Source organism: Hydractinia symbiolongicarpus, chromosome 11, assembly GCF_029227915.1.
Source record: "Hydractinia symbiolongicarpus strain clone_291-10 chromosome 11, HSymV2.1, whole genome shotgun sequence".
Taxonomy (NCBI): Eukaryota; Metazoa; Cnidaria; class Hydrozoa; order Anthoathecata; family Hydractiniidae; genus Hydractinia; species Hydractinia symbiolongicarpus.
In genome coordinates this window covers 18,231,524-18,248,292 of record NC_079885.1, presented here as the reverse complement: position 1 = coordinate 18,248,292, position 16,769 = coordinate 18,231,524, and the positions used below count along the sequence as shown (strand labels likewise).

Below are 16,769 nucleotides of genomic sequence, written 5' to 3'. Positions count from 1 at the left end.
CGAAAGGCCCTTGGCTCAACCCCTGCCGTCTGCGGCCTTCACTCTTCGCATTTGGAAAGCCATTGAGTGGACCGTGCTTACCAAGTCTCTGTGAGCGAGATGAGAGATAGGCCCGCGTATGGCCTCCTGCACGTTTTTTCATTTAGACTAGTGATCGTCCCGCCGAAGCGAGACAGTAGAAAAATCGTCTATATACTCATCGTTTTGGCCTTCTCCACGGAAATCTTTAGTAAAAGGCGAAAGATTTGTGCGTGAACTGAAGAAAGCCCAGAGTTGTCGTAAGTCGGCGCGACCTGTTGTGCCTTCGAGCCGACTTAACCTTTGCTTGTGGTGTGCCGCTTGCCAGTGTGTCCGTTCGTAGAGGACGCTTAAAAGGTGCTGCATCGTGAGGTGTAGACTTGACACAAGGACTTTCACCTTTCTGATCTACATCACCTAGTTGAGTGCGTTCGCGTGAATCACTAGGAAGTTGCGTTCGCTGTCTCGGAGAGTGTGGTCCCTGTAGGCAATACGTCGTACTAGTGGCTTGCGTTACATCTAGTTTGTTTCTACTGCAGTTCGACTCCTTTGGTTGTCTCTGAACTTTATTTCTTTCCTCGAGCCGATTTTGATTAGCTCGTATGTATTATTCTGCTAAAAAAAAAAAAAAAACTTGTGAGCGGGATACGGCCGAAAGGCCCTTGGCTCAACCCCTGCCGTCTGCGGCCTTCACTCTTCGCATTTGGAAAGCCATTGAGTGGACCGTGCTTACCAAGTCTCTGTGAGCGAGATGAGAGATAGGCCCGCGTATGGCCTCCTGCACGTTTTTTCATTTAGACTAGTGATCGTCCCGCCGAAGCGAGACAGTAGAAAAATCGTCTATATACTCATCGTTTTGGCCTTCTCCACGGAAATCTTTAGTAAAAGGCGAAAGATTTGTGCGTGAACTGAAGAAAGCCCAGAGTTGTCGTAAGTCGGCGCGACCTGTTGTGCCTTCGAGCCGACTTAACCTTTGCTTGTGGTGTGCCGCTTGCCAGTGTGTCCGTTCGTAGAGGACGCTTAAAAGGTGCTGCATCGTGAGGTGTAGACTTGACACAAGGACTTTCACCTTTCTGATCTACATCACCTAGTTGAGTGCGTTCGCGTGAATCACTAGGAAGTTGCGTTCGCTGTCTCGGAGAGTGTGGTCCCTGTAGGCAATACGTCGTACTAGTGGCTTGCGTTACATCTAGTTTGTTTCTACTGCAGTTCGACTCCTTTGGTTGTCTCTGAACTTTATTTCTTTCCTCGAGCCGATTTTGATTAGCTCGTATGTATTATTCTGCTAAAAAAAAACAACTTGTGAGCGGGATACGGCCGAAAGGCCCTTGGCTCAACCCCTGCCGTCTGCGGCCTTCACTCTTCGCATTTGGAAAGCCATTGAGTGGACCGTGCTTACCAAGTCTCTGTGAGCGAGATGAGAGATAGGCCCGCGTATGGCCTCCTGCACGTTTTTTCATTTAGACTAGTGATCGTCCCGCCGAAGCGAGACAGTAGAAAAATCGTCTATATACTCATCGTTTTGGCCTTCTCCACGGAAATCTTTAGTAAAAGGCGAAAGATTTGTGCGTGAACTGAAGAAAGCCCAGAGTTGTCGTAAGTCGGTGCGACCTGTTGTGCCTTCGAGCCGACTTAACCTTTGCTTGTGGTGTGCCGCTTGCCAGTGTGTCCGTTCGTAGAGGACGCTTAAAAGGTGCTGCATCGTGAGGTGTAGACTTGACACAAGGACTTTCACCTTTCTGATCTACATCACCTAGTTGAGTGCGTTCGCGTGAATCACTAGGAAGTTGCGTTCGCTGTCTCGGAGAGTGTGGTCCCTGTAGGCAATACGTCGTACTAGTGGCTTGCGTTACATCTAGTTTGTTTCTACTGCAGTTCGACTCCTTTGGTTGTCTCTGAACTTTATTTCTTTCCTCGAGCCGATTTTGATTAGCTCGTATGTATTATTCTGCTAAAAAAAAAAAAAAAACTTGTGAGCGGGATACGGCCGAAAGGCCCTTGGCTCAACCCCTGCCGTCTGCGGCCTTCACTCTTCGCATTTGGAAAGCCATTGAGTGGACCGTGCTTACCAAGTCTCTGTGAGCGAGATGAGAGATAGGCCCGCGTATGGCCTCCTGCACGTTTTTTCATTTAGACTAGTGATCGTCCCGCCGAAGCGAGACAGTAGAAAAATCGTCTATATACTCATCGTTTTGGCCTTCTCCACGGAAATCTTTAGTAAAAGGCGAAAGATTTGTGCGTGAACTGAAGAAAGCCCAGAGTTGTCGTAAGTCGGCGCGACCTGTTGTGCCTTCGAGCCGACTTAACCTTTGCTTGTGGTGTGCCGCTTGCCAGTGTGTCCGTTCGTAGAGGACGCTTAAAAGGTGCTGCATCGTGAGGTGTAGACTTGACACAAGGACTTTCACCTTTCTGATCTACATCACCTAGTTGAGTGCGTTCGCGTGAATCACTAGGAAGTTGCGTTCGCTGTCTCGGAGAGTGTGGTCCCTGTAGGCAATACGTCGTACTAGTGGCTTGCGTTACATCTAGTTTGTTTCTACTGCAGTTCGACTCCTTTGGTTGTCTCTGAACTTTATTTCTTTCCTCGAGCCGATTTTGATTAGCTCGTATGTATTATTCTGCTAAAAAAAAAAAAAAACTTGTGAGCGGGATACGGCCGAAAGGCCCTTGGCTCAACCCCTGCCGTCTGCGGCCTTCACTCTTCGCATTTGGAAAGCCATTGAGTGGACCGTGCTTACCAAGTCTCTGTGAGCGAGATGAGAGATAGGCCCGCGTATGGCCTCCTGCACGTTTTTTCATTTAGACTAGTGATCGTCCCGCCGAAGCGAGACAGTAGAAAAATCGTCTATATACTCATCGTTTTGGCCTTCTCCACGGAAATCTTTAGTAAAAGGCGAAAGATTTGTGCGTGAACTGAAGAAAGCCCAGAGTTGTCGTAAGTCGGCGCGACCTGTTGTGCCTTCGAGCCGACTTAACCTTTGCTTGTGGTGTGCCGCTTGCCAGTGTGTCCGTTCGTAGAGGACGCTTAAAAGGTGCTGCATCGTGAGGTGTAGACTTGACACAAGGACTTTCACCTTTCTGATCTACATCACCTAGTTGAGTGCGTTCGCGTGAATCACTAGGAAGTTGCGTTCGCTGTCTCGGAGAGTGTGGTCCCTGTAGGCAATACGTCGTACTAGTGGCTTGCGTTACATCTAGTTTGTTTCTACTGCAGTTCGACTCCTTTGGTTGTCTCTGAACTTTATTTCTTTCCTCGAGCCGATTTTGATTAGCTCGTATGTATTATTCTGCTAAAAAAAAAAAAAAAACTTGTGAGCGGGATACGGCCGAAAGGCCCTTGGCTCAACCCCTGCCGTCTGCGGCATTCACTCTTCGCATTTGGAAAGCCATTGAGTGGACCGTGCTTACCAAGTCTCTGTGAGCGAGATGAGAGATAGGCCCGCGTATGGCCTCCTGCACGTTTTTTCATTTAGACTAGTGATCGTCCCGCCGAAGCGAGACAGTAGAAAAATCGTCTATATACTCATCGTTTTGGCCTTCTCCACGGAAATCTTTAGTAAAAGGCGAAAGATTTGTGCGTGAACTGAAGAAAGCCCAGAGTTGTCGTAAGTCGGCGCGACCTGTTGTGCCTTCGAGCCGACTTAACCTTTGCTTGTGGTGTGCCGCTTGCCAGTGTGTCCGTTCGTAGAGGACGCTTAAAAGGTGCTGCATCGTGAGGTGTAGACTTGACACAAGGACTTTCACCTTTCTGATCTACATCACCTAGTTGAGTGCGTTCGCGTGAATCACTAGGAAGTTGCGTTCGCTGTCTCGGAGAGTGTGGTCCCTGTAGGCAATACGTCGTACTAGTGGCTTGCGTTACATCTAGTTTGTTTCTACTGCAGTTCGACTCCTTTGGTTGTCTCTGAACTTTATTTCTTTCCTCGAGCCGATTTTGATTAGCTCGTATGTATTATTCTGCTAAAAAAAAAAAAAAAACTTGTGAGCGGGATACGGCCGAAAGGCCCTTGGCTCAACCCCTGCCGTCTGCGGCCTTCACTCTTCGCATTTGGAAAGCCATTGAGTGGACCGTGCTTACCAAGTCTCTGTGAGCGAGATGAGAGATAGGCCCGCGTATGGCCTCCTGCACGTTTTTTCATTTAGACTAGTGATCGTCCCGCCGAAGCGAGACAGTAGAAAAATCGTCTATATACTCATCGTTTTGGCCTTCTCCACGGAAATCTTTAGTAAAAGGCGAAAGATTTGTGCGTGAACTGAAGACAGCCCAGTGTTGTCGTAAGTCGGCGCGACCTGTTGTGCCTTCGAGCCGACTTAACCTTTGCTTGTGGTGTGCCGCTTGCCAGTGTGTCCGTTCGTAGAGGACGCTTAAAAGGTGCTGCATCGTGAGGTGTAGACTTGACACAAGGACTTTCACCTTTCTGATCTACATCACCTAGTTGAGTGCGTTCGCGTGAATCACTAGGAAGTTGCGTTCGCTGTCTCGGAGAGTGTGGTCCCTGTAGGCAATACGTCGTACTAGTGGCTTGCGTTACATCTAGTTTGTTTCTACTGCAGTTCGACTCCTTTGGTTGTCTCTGAACTTTATTTCTTTCCTCGAGCCGATTTTGATTAGCTCGTATGTATTATTCTGCTAAAAAAAAAAAAAAACTTGTGAGCGGGATACGGTCGAAAGGCCCTTGGCTCAACCCCTGCCGTCTGCGGCCTTCACTCTTCGCATTTGGAAAGCCATTGAGTGGACCGTGCTTACCAAGTCTCTGTGAGCGAGATGAGAGATAGGCCCGCGTATGGCCTCCTGCACGTTTTTTCATTTAGACTAGTGATCGTCCCGCCGAAGCGAGACAGTAGAAAAATCGTCTATATACTCATCGTTTTGGCCTTCTCCACGGAAATCTTTAGTAAAAGGCGAAAGATTTGTGCGTGAACTGAAGAAAGCCCAGAGTTGTCGTAAGTCGGCGCGACCTGTTGTGCCTTCGAGCCGACTTAACCTTTGCTTGTGGTGTGCCGCTTGCCAGTGTGTCCGTTCGTAGAGGACGCTTAAAAGGTGCTGCATCGTGAGGTGTAGACTTGACACAAGGACTTTCACCTTTCTGATCTACATCACCTAGTTGAGTGCGTTCGCGTGAATCACTAGGAAGTTGCGTTCGCTGTCTCGGAGAGTGTGGTCCCTGTAGGCAATACGTCGTACTAGTGGCTTGCGTTACATCTAGTTTGTTTCTACTGCAGTTCGACTCCTTTGGTTGTCTCTGAACTTTATTTCTTTCCTCGAGCCGATTTTGATTAGCTCGTATGTATTATTCTGCTAAAAAAAAAAAAAAAACTTGTGAGCGGGATACGGCCGAAAGGCCCTTGGCTCAACCCCTGCCGTCTGCGGCCTTCACTCTTCGCATTTGGAAAGCCATTGAGTGGACCGTGCTTACCAAGTCTCTGTGAGCGAGATGAGAGATAGGCCCGCGTATGGCCTCCTGCACGTTTTTTCATTTAGACTAGTGATCGTCCCGCCGAAGCGAGACAGTAGAAAAATCGTCTATATACTCATCGTTTTGGCCTTCTCCACGGAAATCTTTAGTAAAAGGCGAAAGATTTGTGCGTGAACTGAAGAAAGCCCAGAGTTGTCGTAAGTCGGCGCGACCTGTTGTGCCTTCGAGCCGACTTAACCTTTGCTTGTGGTGTGCCGCTTGCCAGTGTGTCCGTTCGTAGAGGACGCTTAAAAGGTGCTGCATCGTGAGGTGTAGACTTGACACAAGGACTTTCACCTTTCTGATCTACATCACCTAGTTGAGTGCGTTCGCGTGAATCACTAGGAAGTTGCGTTCGCTGTCTCGGAGAGTGTGGTCCCTGTAGGCAATACGTCGTACTAGTGGCTTGCGTTACATCTAGTTTGTTTCTACTGCAGTTCGACTCCTTTGGTTGTCTCTGAACTTTATTTCTTTCCTCGAGCCGATTTTGATTAGCTCGTATGTATTATTCTGCTAAAAAAAAAAAAAAAACTTGTGAGCGGGATACGGCCGAAAGGCCCTTGGCTCAACCCCTGCCGTCTGCGGCCTTCACTCTTCGCATTTGGAAAGCCATTGAGTGGACCGTGCTTACCAAGTCTCTGTGAGCGAGATGAGAGATAGGCCCGCGTATGGCCTCCTGCACGTTTTTTCATTTAGACTAGTGATCGTCCCGCCGAAGCGCGACAGTAGAAAAATCGTCTATATACTCATCGTTTTGGCCTTCTCCACGGAAATCTTTAGTAAAAGGCGAAAGATTTGTGCGTGAACTGAAGAAAGCCCAGAGTTGTCGTAAGTCGGCGCGACCTGTTGTGCCTTCGAGCCGACTTAACCTTTGCTTGTGGTGTGCCGCTTGCCAGTGTGTCCGTTCGTAGAGGACGCTTAAAAGGTGCTGCATCGTGAGGTGTAGACTTGACACAAGGACTTTCACCTTTCTGATCTACATCACCTAGTTGAGTGCGTTCGCGTGAATCACTAGGAAGTTGCGTTCGCTGTCTCGGAGAGTGTGGTCCCTGTAGGCAATACGTCGTACTAGTGGCTTGCGTTACATCTAGTTTGTTTCTACTGCAGTTCGACTCCTTTGGTTGTCTCTGAACTTTATTTCTTTCCTCGAGCCGATTTTGATTAGCTCGTATGTATTATTCTGCTAAAAAAAAAAAAAAAACTTGTGAGCGGGATACGGCCGAAAGGCCCTTGGCTCAACCCCTGCCGTCTGCGGCCTTCACTCTTCGCATTTGGAAAGCCATTGAGTGGACCGTGCTTACCAAGTCTCTGTGAGCGAGATGAGAGATAGGCCCGCGTATGGCCTCCTGCACGTTTTTTCATTTAGACTAGTGATCGTCCCGCCGAAGCGAGACAGTAGAAAAATCGTCTATATACTCATCGTTTTGGCCTTCTCCACGGAAATCTTTAGTAAAAGGCGAAAGATTTGTGCGTGAACTGAAGAAAGCCCAGAGTTGTCGTAAGTCGGCGCGACCTGTTGTGCCTTCGAGCCGACTTAACCTTTGCTTGTGGTGTGCCGCTTGCCAGTGTGTCCGTTCGTAGAGGACGCTTAAAAGGTGCTGCATCGTGAGGTGTAGACTTGACACAAGGACTTTCACCTTTCTGATCTACATCACCTAGTTGAGTGCGTTCGCGTGAATCACTAGGAAGTTGCGTTCGCTGTCTCGGAGAGTGTGGTCCCTGTAGGCAATACGTCGTACTAGTGGCTTGCGTTACATCTAGTTTGTTTCTACTGCAGTTCGACTCCTTTGGTTGTCTCTGAACTTTATTTCTTTCCTCGAGCCGATTTTGATTAGCTCGTATGTATTATTCTGCTAAAAAAAAAAAAAAAACTTGTGAGCGGGATACGGCCGAAAGGCCCTTGGCTCAACCCCTGCCGTCTGCGGCCTTCACTCTTCGCATTTGGAAAGCCATTGAGTGGACCGTGCTTACCAAGTCTCTGTGAGCGAGATGAGAGATAGGCCCGCGTATGGCCTCCTGCACGTTTTTTCATTTAGACTAGTGATCGTCCCGCCGAAGCGAGACAGTAGAAAAATCGTCTATATACTCATCGTTTTGGCCTTCTCCACGGAAATCTTTAGTAAAAGGCGAAAGATTTGTGCGTGAACTGAAGAAAGCCCAGAGTTGTCGTAAGTCGGCGCGACCTGTTGTGCCTTCGAGCCGACTTAACCTTTGCTTGTGGTGTGCCGCTTGCCAGTGTGTCCGTTCGTAGAGGACGCTTAAAAGGTGCTGCATCGTGAGGTGTAGACTTGACACAAGGACTTTCACCTTTCTGATCTACATCACCTAGTTGAGTGCGTTCGCGTGAATCACTAGGAAGTTGCGTTCGCTGTCTCGGAGAGTGTGGTCCCTGTAGGCAATACGTCGTACTAGTGGCTTGCGTTACATCTAGTTTGTTTCTACTGCAGTTCGACTCCTTTGGTTGTCTCTGAACTTTATTTCTTTCCTCGAGCCGATTTTGATTAGCTCGTATGTATTATTCTGCTAAAAAAAAAAAAAAAACTTGTGAGCGGGATACGGCCGAAAGGCCCTTGGCTCAACCCCTGCCGTCTGCGGCCTTCACTCTTCGCATTTGGAAAGCCATTGAGTGGACCGTGCTTACCAAGTCTCTGTGAGCGAGATGAGAGATAGGCCCGCGTATGGCCTCCTGCACGTTTTTTCATTTAGACTAGTGATCGTCCCGCCGAAGCGCGACAGTAGAAAAATCGTCTATATACTCATCGTTTTGGCCTTCTCCACGGAAATCTTTAGTAAAAGGCGAAAGATTTGTGCGTGAACTGAAGAAAGCCCAGAGTTGTCGTAAGTCGGCGCGACCTGTTGTGCCTTCGAGCCGACTTAACCTTTGCTTGTGGTGTGCCGCTTGCCAGTGTGTCCGTTCGTAGAGGACGCTTAAAAGGTGCTGCATCGTGAGGTGTAGACTTGACACAAGGACTTTCACCTTTCTGATCTACATCACCTAGTTGAGTGCGTTCGCGTGAATCACTAGGAAGTTGCGTTCGCTGTCTCGGAGAGTGTGGTCCCTGTAGGCAATACGTCGTACTAGTGGCTTGCGTTACATCTAGTTTGTTTCTACTGCAGTTCGACTCCTTTGGTTGTCTCTGAACTTTATTTCTTTCCTCGAGCCGATTTTGATTAGCTCGTATGTATTATTCTGCTAAAAAAAAAAAAAAAACTTGTGAGCGGGATACGGCCGAAAGGCCCTTGGCTCAACCCCTGCCGTCTGCGGCCTTCACTCTTCGCATTTGGAAAGCCATTGAGTGGACCGTGCTTACCAAGTCTCTGTGAGCGAGATGAGAGATAGGCCCGCGTATGGCCTCCTGCACGTTTTTTCATTTAGACTAGTGATCGTCCCGCCGAAGCGAGACAGTAGAAAAATCGTCTATATACTCATCGTTTTGGCCTTCTCCACGGAAATCTTTAGTAAAAGGCGAAAGATTTGTGCGTGAACTGAAGAAAGCCCAGAGTTGTCGTAAGTCGGCGCGACCTGTTGTGCCTTCGAGCCGACTTAACCTTTGCTTGTGGTGTGCCGCTTGCCAGTGTGTCCGTTCGTAGAGGACGCTTAAAAGGTGCTGCATCGTGAGGTGTAGACTTGACACAAGGACTTTCACCTTTCTGATCTACATCACCTAGTTGAGTGCGTTCGCGTGAATCACTAGGAAGTTGCGTTCGCTGTCTCGGAGAGTGTGGTCCCTGTAGGCAATACGTCGTACTAGTGGCTTGCGTTACATCTAGTTTGTTTCTACTGCAGTTCGACTCCTTTGGTTGTCTCTGAACTTTATTTCTTTCCTCGAGCCGATTTTGATTAGCTCGTATGTATTATTCTGCTAAAAAAAAAAAAAAACTTGTGAGCGGGATACGGCCGAAAGGCCCTTGGCTCAACCCCTGCCGTCTGCGGCCTTCACTCTTCGCATTTGGAAAGCCATTGAGTGGACCGTGCTTACCAAGTCTCTGTGAGCGAGATGAGAGATAGGCCCGCGTATGGCCTCCTGCACGTTTTTTCATTTAGACTAGTGATCGTCCCGCCGAAGCGAGACAGTAGAAAAATCGTCTATATACTCATCGTTTTGGCCTTCTCCACGGAAATCTTTAGTAAAAGGCGAAAGATTTGTGCGTGAACTGAAGAAAGCCCAGAGTTGTCGTAAGTCGGCGCGACCTGTTGTGCCTTCGAGCCGACTTAACCTTTGCTTGTGGTGTGCCGCTTGCCAGTGTGTCCGTTCGTAGAGGACGCTTAAAAGGTGCTGCATCGTGAGGTGTAGACTTGACACAAGGACTTTCACCTTTCTGATCTACATCACCTAGTTGAGTGCGTTCGCGTGAATCACTAGGAAGTTGCGTTCGCTGTCTCGGAGAGTGTGGTCCCTGTAGGCAATACGTCGTACTAGTGGCTTGCGTTACATCTAGTTTGTTTCTACTGCAGTTCGACTCCTTTGGTTGTCTCTGAACTTTATTTCTTTCCTCGAGCCGATTTTGATTAGCTCGTATGTATTATTCTGCTAAAAAAAAAAAAAAACTTGTGAGCGGGATACGGCCGAAAGGCCCTTGGCTCAACCCCTGCCGTCTGCGGCCTTCACTCTTCGCATTTGGAAAGCCATTGAGTGGACCGTGCTTACCAAGTCTCTGTGAGCGAGATGAGAGATAGGCCCGCGTATGGCCTCCTGCACGTTTTTTCATTTAGACTAGTGATCGTCCCGCCGAAGCGAGACAGTAGAAAAATCGTCTATATACTCATCGTTTTGGCCTTCTCCACGGAAATCTTTAGTAAAAGGCGAAAGATTTGTGCGTGAACTGAAGAAAGCCCAGAGTTGTCGTAAGTCGGCGCGACCTGTTGTGCCTTCGAGCCGACTTAACCTTTGCTTGTGGTGTGCCGCTTGCCAGTGTGTCCGTTCGTAGAGGACGCTTAAAAGGTGCTGCATCGTGAGGTGTAGACTTGACACAAGGACTTTCACCTTTCTGATCTACATCACCTAGTTGAGTGCGTTCGCGTGAATCACTAGGAAGTTGCGTTCGCTGTCTCGGAGAGTGTGGTCCCTGTAGGCAATACGTCGTACTAGTGGCTTGCGTTACATCTAGTTTGTTTCTACTGCAGTTCGACTCCTTTGGTTGTCTCTGAACTTTATTTCTTTCCTCGAGCCGATTTTGATTAGCTCGTATGTATTATTCTGCTAAAAAAAAAAAAAAAACTTGTGAGCGGGATACGGCCGAAAGGCCCTTGGCTCAACCCCTGCCGTCTGCGGCCTTCACTCTTCGCATTTGGAAAGCCATTGAGTGGACCGTGCTTACCAAGTCTCTGTGAGCGAGATGAGAGATAGGCCCGCGTATGGCCTCCTGCACGTTTTTTCATTTAGACTAGTGATCGTCCCGCCGAAGCGAGACAGTAGAAAAATCGTCTATATACTCATCGTTTTGGCCTTCTCCACGGAAATCTTTAGTAAAAGGCGAAAGATTTGTGCGTGAACTGAAGAAAGCCCAGTGTTGTCGTAAGTCGGCGCGACCTGTTGTGCCTTCGAGCCGACTTAACCTTTGCTTGTGGTGTGCCGCTTGCCAGTGTGTCCGTTCGTAGAGGACGCTTAAAAGGTGCTGCATCGTGAGGTGTAGACTTGACACAAGGACTTTCACCTTTCTGATCTACATCACCTAGTTGAGTGCGTTCGCGTGAATCACTAGGAAGTTGCGTTCGCTGTCTCGGAGAGTGTGGTCCCTGTAGGCAATACGTCGTACTAGTGGCTTGCGTTACATCTAGTTTGTTTCTACTGCAGTTCGACTCCTTTGGTTGTCTCTGAACTTTATTTCTTTCCTCGAGCCGATTTTGATTAGCTCGTATGTATTATTCTGCTAAAAAAAAAAAAAAAACTTGTGAGCGGGATACGGCCGAAAGGCCCTTGGCTCAACCCCTGCCGTCTGCGGCCTTCACTCTTCGCATTTGGAAAGCCATTGAGTGGACCGTGCTTACCAAGTCTCTGTGAGCGAGATGAGAGATAGGCCCGCGTATGGCCTCCTGCACGTTTTTTCATTTAGACTAGTGATCGTCCCGCCGAAGCGAGACAGTAGAAAAATCGTCTATATACTCATCGTTTTGGCCTTCTCCACGGAAATCTTTAGTAAAAGGCGAAAGATTTGTGCGTGAACTGAAGAAAGCCCAGAGTTGTCGTAAGTCGGCGCGACCTGTTGTGCCTTCGAGCCGACTTAACCTTTGCTTGTGGTGTGCCGCTTGCCAGTGTGTCCGTTCGTAGAGGACGCTTAAAAGGTGCTGCATCGTGAGGTGTAGACTTGACACAAGGACTTTCACCTTTCTGATCTACATCACCTAGTTGAGTGCGTTCGCGTGAATCACTAGGAAGTTGCGTTCGCTGTCTCGGAGAGTGTGGTCCCTGTAGGCAATACGTCGTACTAGTGGCTTGCGTTACATCTAGTTTGTTTCTACTGCAGTTCGACTCCTTTGGTTGTCTCTGAACTTTATTTCTTTCCTCGAGCCGATTTTGATTAGCTCGTATGTATTATTCTGCTAAAAAAAAAAAAAAACTTGTGAGCGGGATACGGCCGAAAGGCCCTTGGCTCAACCCCTGCCGTCTGCGGCCTTCACTCTTCGCATTTGGAAAGCCATTGAGTGGACCGTGCTTACCAAGTCTCTGTGAGCGAGATGAGAGATAGGCCCGCGTATGGCCTCCTGCACGTTTTTTCATTTAGACTAGTGATCGTCCCGCCGAAGCGAGACAGTAGAAAAATCGTCTATATACTCATCGTTTTGGCCTTCTCCACGGAAATCTTTAGTAAAAGGCGAAAGATTTGTGCGTGAACTGAAGAAAGCCCAGAGTTGTCGTAAGTCGGCGCGACCTGTTGTGCCTTCGAGCCGACTTAACCTTTGCTTGTGGTGTGCCGCTTGCCAGTGTGTCCGTTCGTAGAGGACGCTTAAAAGGTGCTGCATCGTGAGGTGTAGACTTGACACAAGGACTTTCACCTTTCTGATCTACATCACCTAGTTGAGTGCGTTCGCGTGAATCACTAGGAAGTTGCGTTCGCTGTCTCGGAGAGTGTGGTCCCTGTAGGCAATACGTCGTACTAGTGGCTTGCGTTACATCTAGTTTGTTTCTACTGCAGTTCGACTCCTTTGGTTGTCTCTGAACTTTATTTCTTTCCTCGAGCCGATTTTGATTAGCTCGTATGTATTATTCTGCTAAAAAAAAAAAAAAAACTTGTGAGCGGGATACGGCCGAAAGGCCCTTGGCTCAACCCCTGCCGTCTGCGGCCTTCACTCTTCGCATTTGGAAAGCCATTGAGTGGACCGTGCTTACCAAGTCTCTGTGAGCGAGATGAGAGATAGGCCCGCGTATGGCCTCCTGCACGTTTTTTCATTTAGACTAGTGATCGTCCCGCCGAAGCGAGACAGTAGAAAAATCGTCTATATACTCATCGTTTTGGCCTTCTCCACGGAAATCTTTAGTAAAAGGCGAAAGATTTGTGCGTGAACTGAAGAAAGCCCAGTGTTGTCGTAAGTCGGCGCGACCTGTTGTGCCTTCGAGCCGACTTAACCTTTGCTTGTGGTGTGCCGCTTGCCAGTGTGTCCGTTCGTAGAGGACGCTTAAAAGGTGCTGCATCGTGAGGTGTAGACTTGACACAAGGACTTTCACCTTTCTGATCTACATCACCTAGTTGAGTGCGTTCGCGTGAATCACTAGGAAGTTGCGTTCGCTGTCTCGGAGAGTGTGGTCCCTGTAGGCAATACGTCGTACTAGTGGCTTGCGTTACATCTAGTTTGTTTCTACTGCAGTTCGACTCCTTTGGTTGTCTCTGAACTTTATTTCTTTCCTCGAGCCGATTTTGATTAGCTCGTATGTATTATTCTGCTAAAAAAAAAAAAAAACTTGTGAGCGGGATACGGCCGAAAGGCCCTTGGCTCAACCCCTGCCGTCTGCGGCCTTCACTCTTCGCATTTGGAAAGCCATTGAGTGGACCGTGCTTACCAAGTCTCTGTGAGCGAGATGAGAGATAGGCCCGCGTATGGCCTCCTGCACGTTTTTTCATTTAGACTAGTGATCGTCCCGCCGAAGCGAGACAGTAGAAAAATCGTCTATATACTCATCGTTTTGGCCTTCTCCACGGAAATCTTTAGTAAAAGGCGAAAGATTTGTGCGTGAACTGAAGAAAGCCCAGAGTTGTCGTAAGTCGGCGCGACCTGTTGTGCCTTCGAGCCGACTTAACCTTTGCTTGTGGTGTGCCGCTTGCCAGTGTGTCCGTTCGTAGAGGACGCTTAAAAGGTGCTGCATCGTGAGGTGTAGACTTGACACAAGGACTTTCACCTTTCTGATCTACATCACCTAGTTGAGCGCGTTCGCGTGAATCACTAGGAAGTTGCGTTCGCTGTCTCGGAGAGTGTGGTCCCTGTAGGCAATACGTCGTACTAGTGGCTTGCGTTACATCTAGTTTGTTTCTACTGCAGTTCGACTCCTTTGGTTGTCTCTGAACTTTATTTCTTTCCTCGAGCCGATTTTGATTAGCTCGTATGTATTATTCTGCTAAAAAAAAAAAAAAAACTTGTGAGCGGGATACGGCCGAAAGGCCCTTGGCTCAACCCCTGCCGTCTGCGGCCTTCACTCTTCGCATTTGGAAAGCCATTGAGTGGACCGTGCTTACCAAGTCTCTGTGAGCGAGATGAGAGATAGGCCCGCGTATGGCCTCCTGCACGTTTTTTCATTTAGACTAGTGATCGTCCCGCCGAAGCGAGACAGTAGAAAAATCGTCTATATACTCATCGTTTTGGCCTTCTCCACGGAAATCTTTAGTAAAAGGCGAAAGATTTGTGCGTGAACTGAAGAAAGCCCAGTGTTGTCGTAAGTCGGCGCGACCTGTTGTGCCTTCGAGCCGACTTAACCTTTGCTTGTGGTGTGCCGCTTGCCAGTGTGTCCGTTCGTAGAGGACGCTTAAAAGGTGCTGCATCGTGAGGTGTAGACTTGACACAAGGACTTTCACCTTTCTGATCTACATCACCTAGTTGAGTGCGTTCGCGTGAATCACTAGGAAGTTGCGTTCGCTGTCTCGGAGAGTGTGGTCCCTGTAGGCAATACGTCGTACTAGTGGCTTGCGTTACATCTAGTTTGTTTCTACTGCAGTTCGACTCCTTTGGTTGTCTCTGAACTTTATTTCTTTCCTCGAGCCGATTTTGATTAGCTCGTATGTATTATTCTGCTAAAAAAAAAAAAAAAACTTGTGAGCGGGATACGGCCGAAAGGCCCTTGGCTCAACCCCTGCCGTCTGCGGCCTTCACTCTTCGCATTTGGAAAGCCATTGAGTGGACCGTGCTTACCAAGTCTCTGTGAGCGAGATGAGAGATAGGCCCGCGTATGGCCTCCTGCACCTTTTTTCATTTAGACTAGTGATCATCCCGCCGAAGCGAGACAGTAGAAAAATCGTCTATATACTCATCGTTTTGGCCTTCTCCACGGAAATCTTTAGTAAAAGGCGAAAGATTTGTGCGTGAACTGAAGAAAGCCCAGAGTTGTCGTAAGTCGGCGCGACCTGTTGTGCCTTCGAGCCGACTTAACCTTTGCTTGTGGTGTGCCGCTTGCCAGTGTGTCCGTTCGTAGAGGACGCTTAAAAGGTGCTGCATCGTGAGGTGTAGACTTGACACAAGGACTTTCACCTTTCTGATCTACATCACCTAGTTGAGTGCGTTCGCGTGAATCACTAGGAAGTTGCGTTCGCTGTCTCGGAGAGTGTGGTCCCTGTAGGCAATACGTCGTACTAGTGGCTTGCGTTACATCTAGTTTGTTTCTACTGCAGTTCGACTCCTTTGGTTGTCTCTGAACTTTATTTCTTTCCTCGAGCCGATTTTGATTAGCTCGTATGTATTATTCTGCTAAAAAAAAAAAAAAAACTTGTGAGCGGGATACGGCCGAAAGGCCCTTGGCTCAACCCCTGCCGTCTGCGGCCTTCACTCTTCGCATTTGGAAAGCCATTGAGTGGACCGTGCTTACCAAGTCTCTGTGAGCGAGATGAGAGATAGGCCCGCGTATGGCCTCCTGCACGTTTTTTCATTTAGACTAGTGATCGTCCCGCCGAAGCGAGACAGTAGAAAAATCGTCTATATACTCATCGTTTTGGCCTTCTCCACGGAAATCTTTAGTAAAAAGCGAAAGATTTGTGCGTGAACTGAAGAAAGCCCAGTGTTGTCGTAAGTCGGCGCGACCTGTTGTGCCTTCGAGCCGACTTAACCTTTGCTTGTGGTGTGCCGCTTGCCAGTGTGTCCGTTCGTAGAGGACGCTTAAAAGGTGCTGCATCGTGAGGTGTAGACTTGACACAAGGACTTTCACCTTTCTGATCTACATCACCTAGTTGAGTGCGTTCGCGTGAATCACTAGGAAGTTGCGTTCGCTGTCTCGGAGAGTGTGGTCCCTGTAGGCAATACGTCGTACTAGTGGCTTGCGTTACATCTAGTTTGTTTCTACTGCAGTTCGACTCCTTTGGTTGTCTCTGAACTTTATTTCTTTCCTCGAGCCGATTTTGATTAGCTCGTATGTATTATTCTGCTAAAAAAAAAAAAAAAACTTGTGAGCGGGATACGGCCGAAAGGCCCTTGGCTCAACCCCTGCCGTCTGCGGCCTTCACTCTTCGCATTTGGAAAGCCATTGAGTGGACCGTGCTTACCAAGTCTCTGTGAGCGAGATGAGAGATAGGCCCGCGTATGGCCTCCTGCACGTTTTTTCATTTAGACTAGTGATCGTCCCGCCGAAGCGAGACAGTAGAAAAATCGTCTATATACTCATCGTTTTGGCCTTCTCCACGGAAATCTTTAGTAAAAGGCGAAAGATTTGTGCGTGAACTGAAGAAAGCCCAGTGTTGTCGTAAGTCGGCGCGACCTGTTGTGCCTTCGAGCCGACTTAACCTTTGCTTGTGGTGTGCCGCTTGCCAGTGTGTCCGTTCGTAGAGGACGCTTAAAAGGTGCTGCATCGTGAGGTGTAGACTTGACACAAGGACTTTCACCTTTCTGATCTACATCACCTAGTTGAGTGCGTTCGCGTGAATCACTAGGAAGTTGCGTTCGCTGTCTCGGAGAGTGTGGTCCCTGTAGGCAATACGTCGTACTAGTGGCTTGCGTTACATCTAGTTTGTTTCTACTGCAGTTCGACTCCTTTGGTTGTCTCTGAACTTTATTTCTTTCCTCGAGCCGATTTTGATTAGCTCGTATGTATTATTCTGCTAAAAAAAAAAAAAAAACTTGTGAGCGGGATACGGCCGAAAGGCCCTTGGCTCAACCCCTGCCGT

The 16,769-nt window shown here is 48.4% G+C and overlaps 25 non-coding genes across 25 annotated transcripts; all 25 read right to left on the bottom strand.

The window, feature by feature from the left end:
- Window positions 1-155: 155 nt before the first annotated feature.
- On the bottom strand, window positions 156-276 carry LOC130618992 (U5 spliceosomal RNA). The gene has a single exon (XR_008979736.1). It is a non-coding gene; the product is annotated as a U5 spliceosomal RNA (small nuclear RNA).
- Window positions 277-825: 549 nt separating this feature from the next.
- LOC130618991 (U5 spliceosomal RNA) lies at window positions 826-946 on the bottom strand. The gene has a single exon (XR_008979735.1). It is a non-coding gene; the product is annotated as a U5 spliceosomal RNA (small nuclear RNA).
- A 545-nt stretch (window positions 947-1,491) lies between these two features.
- Window positions 1,492-1,612, bottom strand: LOC130618990 (U5 spliceosomal RNA). Its single transcript, XR_008979734.1, has one exon. It is a non-coding gene; the product is annotated as a U5 spliceosomal RNA (small nuclear RNA).
- A 549-nt stretch (window positions 1,613-2,161) lies between these two features.
- On the bottom strand, window positions 2,162-2,282 carry LOC130618989 (U5 spliceosomal RNA). The gene has a single exon (XR_008979732.1). It is a non-coding gene; the product is annotated as a U5 spliceosomal RNA (small nuclear RNA).
- A 548-nt stretch (window positions 2,283-2,830) lies between these two features.
- Window positions 2,831-2,951, bottom strand: LOC130618988 (U5 spliceosomal RNA). The gene has a single exon (XR_008979731.1). It is a non-coding gene; the product is annotated as a U5 spliceosomal RNA (small nuclear RNA).
- Window positions 2,952-3,500: 549 nt separating this feature from the next.
- LOC130618987 (U5 spliceosomal RNA) lies at window positions 3,501-3,621 on the bottom strand. Its single transcript, XR_008979730.1, has one exon. It is a non-coding gene; the product is annotated as a U5 spliceosomal RNA (small nuclear RNA).
- A 549-nt stretch (window positions 3,622-4,170) lies between these two features.
- Window positions 4,171-4,291, bottom strand: LOC130619934 (U5 spliceosomal RNA). Its single transcript, XR_008980671.1, has one exon. It is a non-coding gene; the product is annotated as a U5 spliceosomal RNA (small nuclear RNA).
- Window positions 4,292-4,839: 548 nt separating this feature from the next.
- LOC130618986 (U5 spliceosomal RNA) lies at window positions 4,840-4,960 on the bottom strand. Its single transcript, XR_008979729.1, has one exon. It is a non-coding gene; the product is annotated as a U5 spliceosomal RNA (small nuclear RNA).
- Window positions 4,961-5,509: 549 nt separating this feature from the next.
- Window positions 5,510-5,630, bottom strand: LOC130618984 (U5 spliceosomal RNA). The gene has a single exon (XR_008979728.1). It is a non-coding gene; the product is annotated as a U5 spliceosomal RNA (small nuclear RNA).
- A 550-nt stretch (window positions 5,631-6,180) lies between these two features.
- LOC130619752 (U5 spliceosomal RNA) lies at window positions 6,181-6,300 on the bottom strand. The gene has a single exon (XR_008980490.1). It is a non-coding gene; the product is annotated as a U5 spliceosomal RNA (small nuclear RNA).
- A 549-nt stretch (window positions 6,301-6,849) lies between these two features.
- On the bottom strand, window positions 6,850-6,970 carry LOC130618982 (U5 spliceosomal RNA). Its single transcript, XR_008979726.1, has one exon. It is a non-coding gene; the product is annotated as a U5 spliceosomal RNA (small nuclear RNA).
- A 549-nt stretch (window positions 6,971-7,519) lies between these two features.
- On the bottom strand, window positions 7,520-7,640 carry LOC130618981 (U5 spliceosomal RNA). Its single transcript, XR_008979725.1, has one exon. It is a non-coding gene; the product is annotated as a U5 spliceosomal RNA (small nuclear RNA).
- A 550-nt stretch (window positions 7,641-8,190) lies between these two features.
- Window positions 8,191-8,310, bottom strand: LOC130619751 (U5 spliceosomal RNA). The gene has a single exon (XR_008980489.1). It is a non-coding gene; the product is annotated as a U5 spliceosomal RNA (small nuclear RNA).
- Window positions 8,311-8,859: 549 nt separating this feature from the next.
- On the bottom strand, window positions 8,860-8,980 carry LOC130618980 (U5 spliceosomal RNA). Its single transcript, XR_008979724.1, has one exon. It is a non-coding gene; the product is annotated as a U5 spliceosomal RNA (small nuclear RNA).
- A 548-nt stretch (window positions 8,981-9,528) lies between these two features.
- On the bottom strand, window positions 9,529-9,649 carry LOC130618979 (U5 spliceosomal RNA). The gene has a single exon (XR_008979723.1). It is a non-coding gene; the product is annotated as a U5 spliceosomal RNA (small nuclear RNA).
- A 548-nt stretch (window positions 9,650-10,197) lies between these two features.
- On the bottom strand, window positions 10,198-10,318 carry LOC130618978 (U5 spliceosomal RNA). Its single transcript, XR_008979721.1, has one exon. It is a non-coding gene; the product is annotated as a U5 spliceosomal RNA (small nuclear RNA).
- Window positions 10,319-10,867: 549 nt separating this feature from the next.
- Window positions 10,868-10,988, bottom strand: LOC130619854 (U5 spliceosomal RNA). Its single transcript, XR_008980592.1, has one exon. It is a non-coding gene; the product is annotated as a U5 spliceosomal RNA (small nuclear RNA).
- Window positions 10,989-11,537: 549 nt separating this feature from the next.
- On the bottom strand, window positions 11,538-11,658 carry LOC130618977 (U5 spliceosomal RNA). The gene has a single exon (XR_008979720.1). It is a non-coding gene; the product is annotated as a U5 spliceosomal RNA (small nuclear RNA).
- A 548-nt stretch (window positions 11,659-12,206) lies between these two features.
- Window positions 12,207-12,327, bottom strand: LOC130618976 (U5 spliceosomal RNA). Its single transcript, XR_008979719.1, has one exon. It is a non-coding gene; the product is annotated as a U5 spliceosomal RNA (small nuclear RNA).
- A 549-nt stretch (window positions 12,328-12,876) lies between these two features.
- LOC130619853 (U5 spliceosomal RNA) lies at window positions 12,877-12,997 on the bottom strand. Its single transcript, XR_008980591.1, has one exon. It is a non-coding gene; the product is annotated as a U5 spliceosomal RNA (small nuclear RNA).
- Window positions 12,998-13,545: 548 nt separating this feature from the next.
- On the bottom strand, window positions 13,546-13,666 carry LOC130618975 (U5 spliceosomal RNA). The gene has a single exon (XR_008979718.1). It is a non-coding gene; the product is annotated as a U5 spliceosomal RNA (small nuclear RNA).
- A 549-nt stretch (window positions 13,667-14,215) lies between these two features.
- Window positions 14,216-14,336, bottom strand: LOC130619852 (U5 spliceosomal RNA). Its single transcript, XR_008980589.1, has one exon. It is a non-coding gene; the product is annotated as a U5 spliceosomal RNA (small nuclear RNA).
- Window positions 14,337-14,886: 550 nt separating this feature from the next.
- On the bottom strand, window positions 14,887-15,006 carry LOC130619707 (U5 spliceosomal RNA). Its single transcript, XR_008980445.1, has one exon. It is a non-coding gene; the product is annotated as a U5 spliceosomal RNA (small nuclear RNA).
- A 549-nt stretch (window positions 15,007-15,555) lies between these two features.
- Window positions 15,556-15,676, bottom strand: LOC130619928 (U5 spliceosomal RNA). Its single transcript, XR_008980664.1, has one exon. It is a non-coding gene; the product is annotated as a U5 spliceosomal RNA (small nuclear RNA).
- Window positions 15,677-16,225: 549 nt separating this feature from the next.
- LOC130619851 (U5 spliceosomal RNA) lies at window positions 16,226-16,346 on the bottom strand. Its single transcript, XR_008980588.1, has one exon. It is a non-coding gene; the product is annotated as a U5 spliceosomal RNA (small nuclear RNA).
- Between the last annotated feature and the right edge of the window lie 423 nt (window positions 16,347-16,769).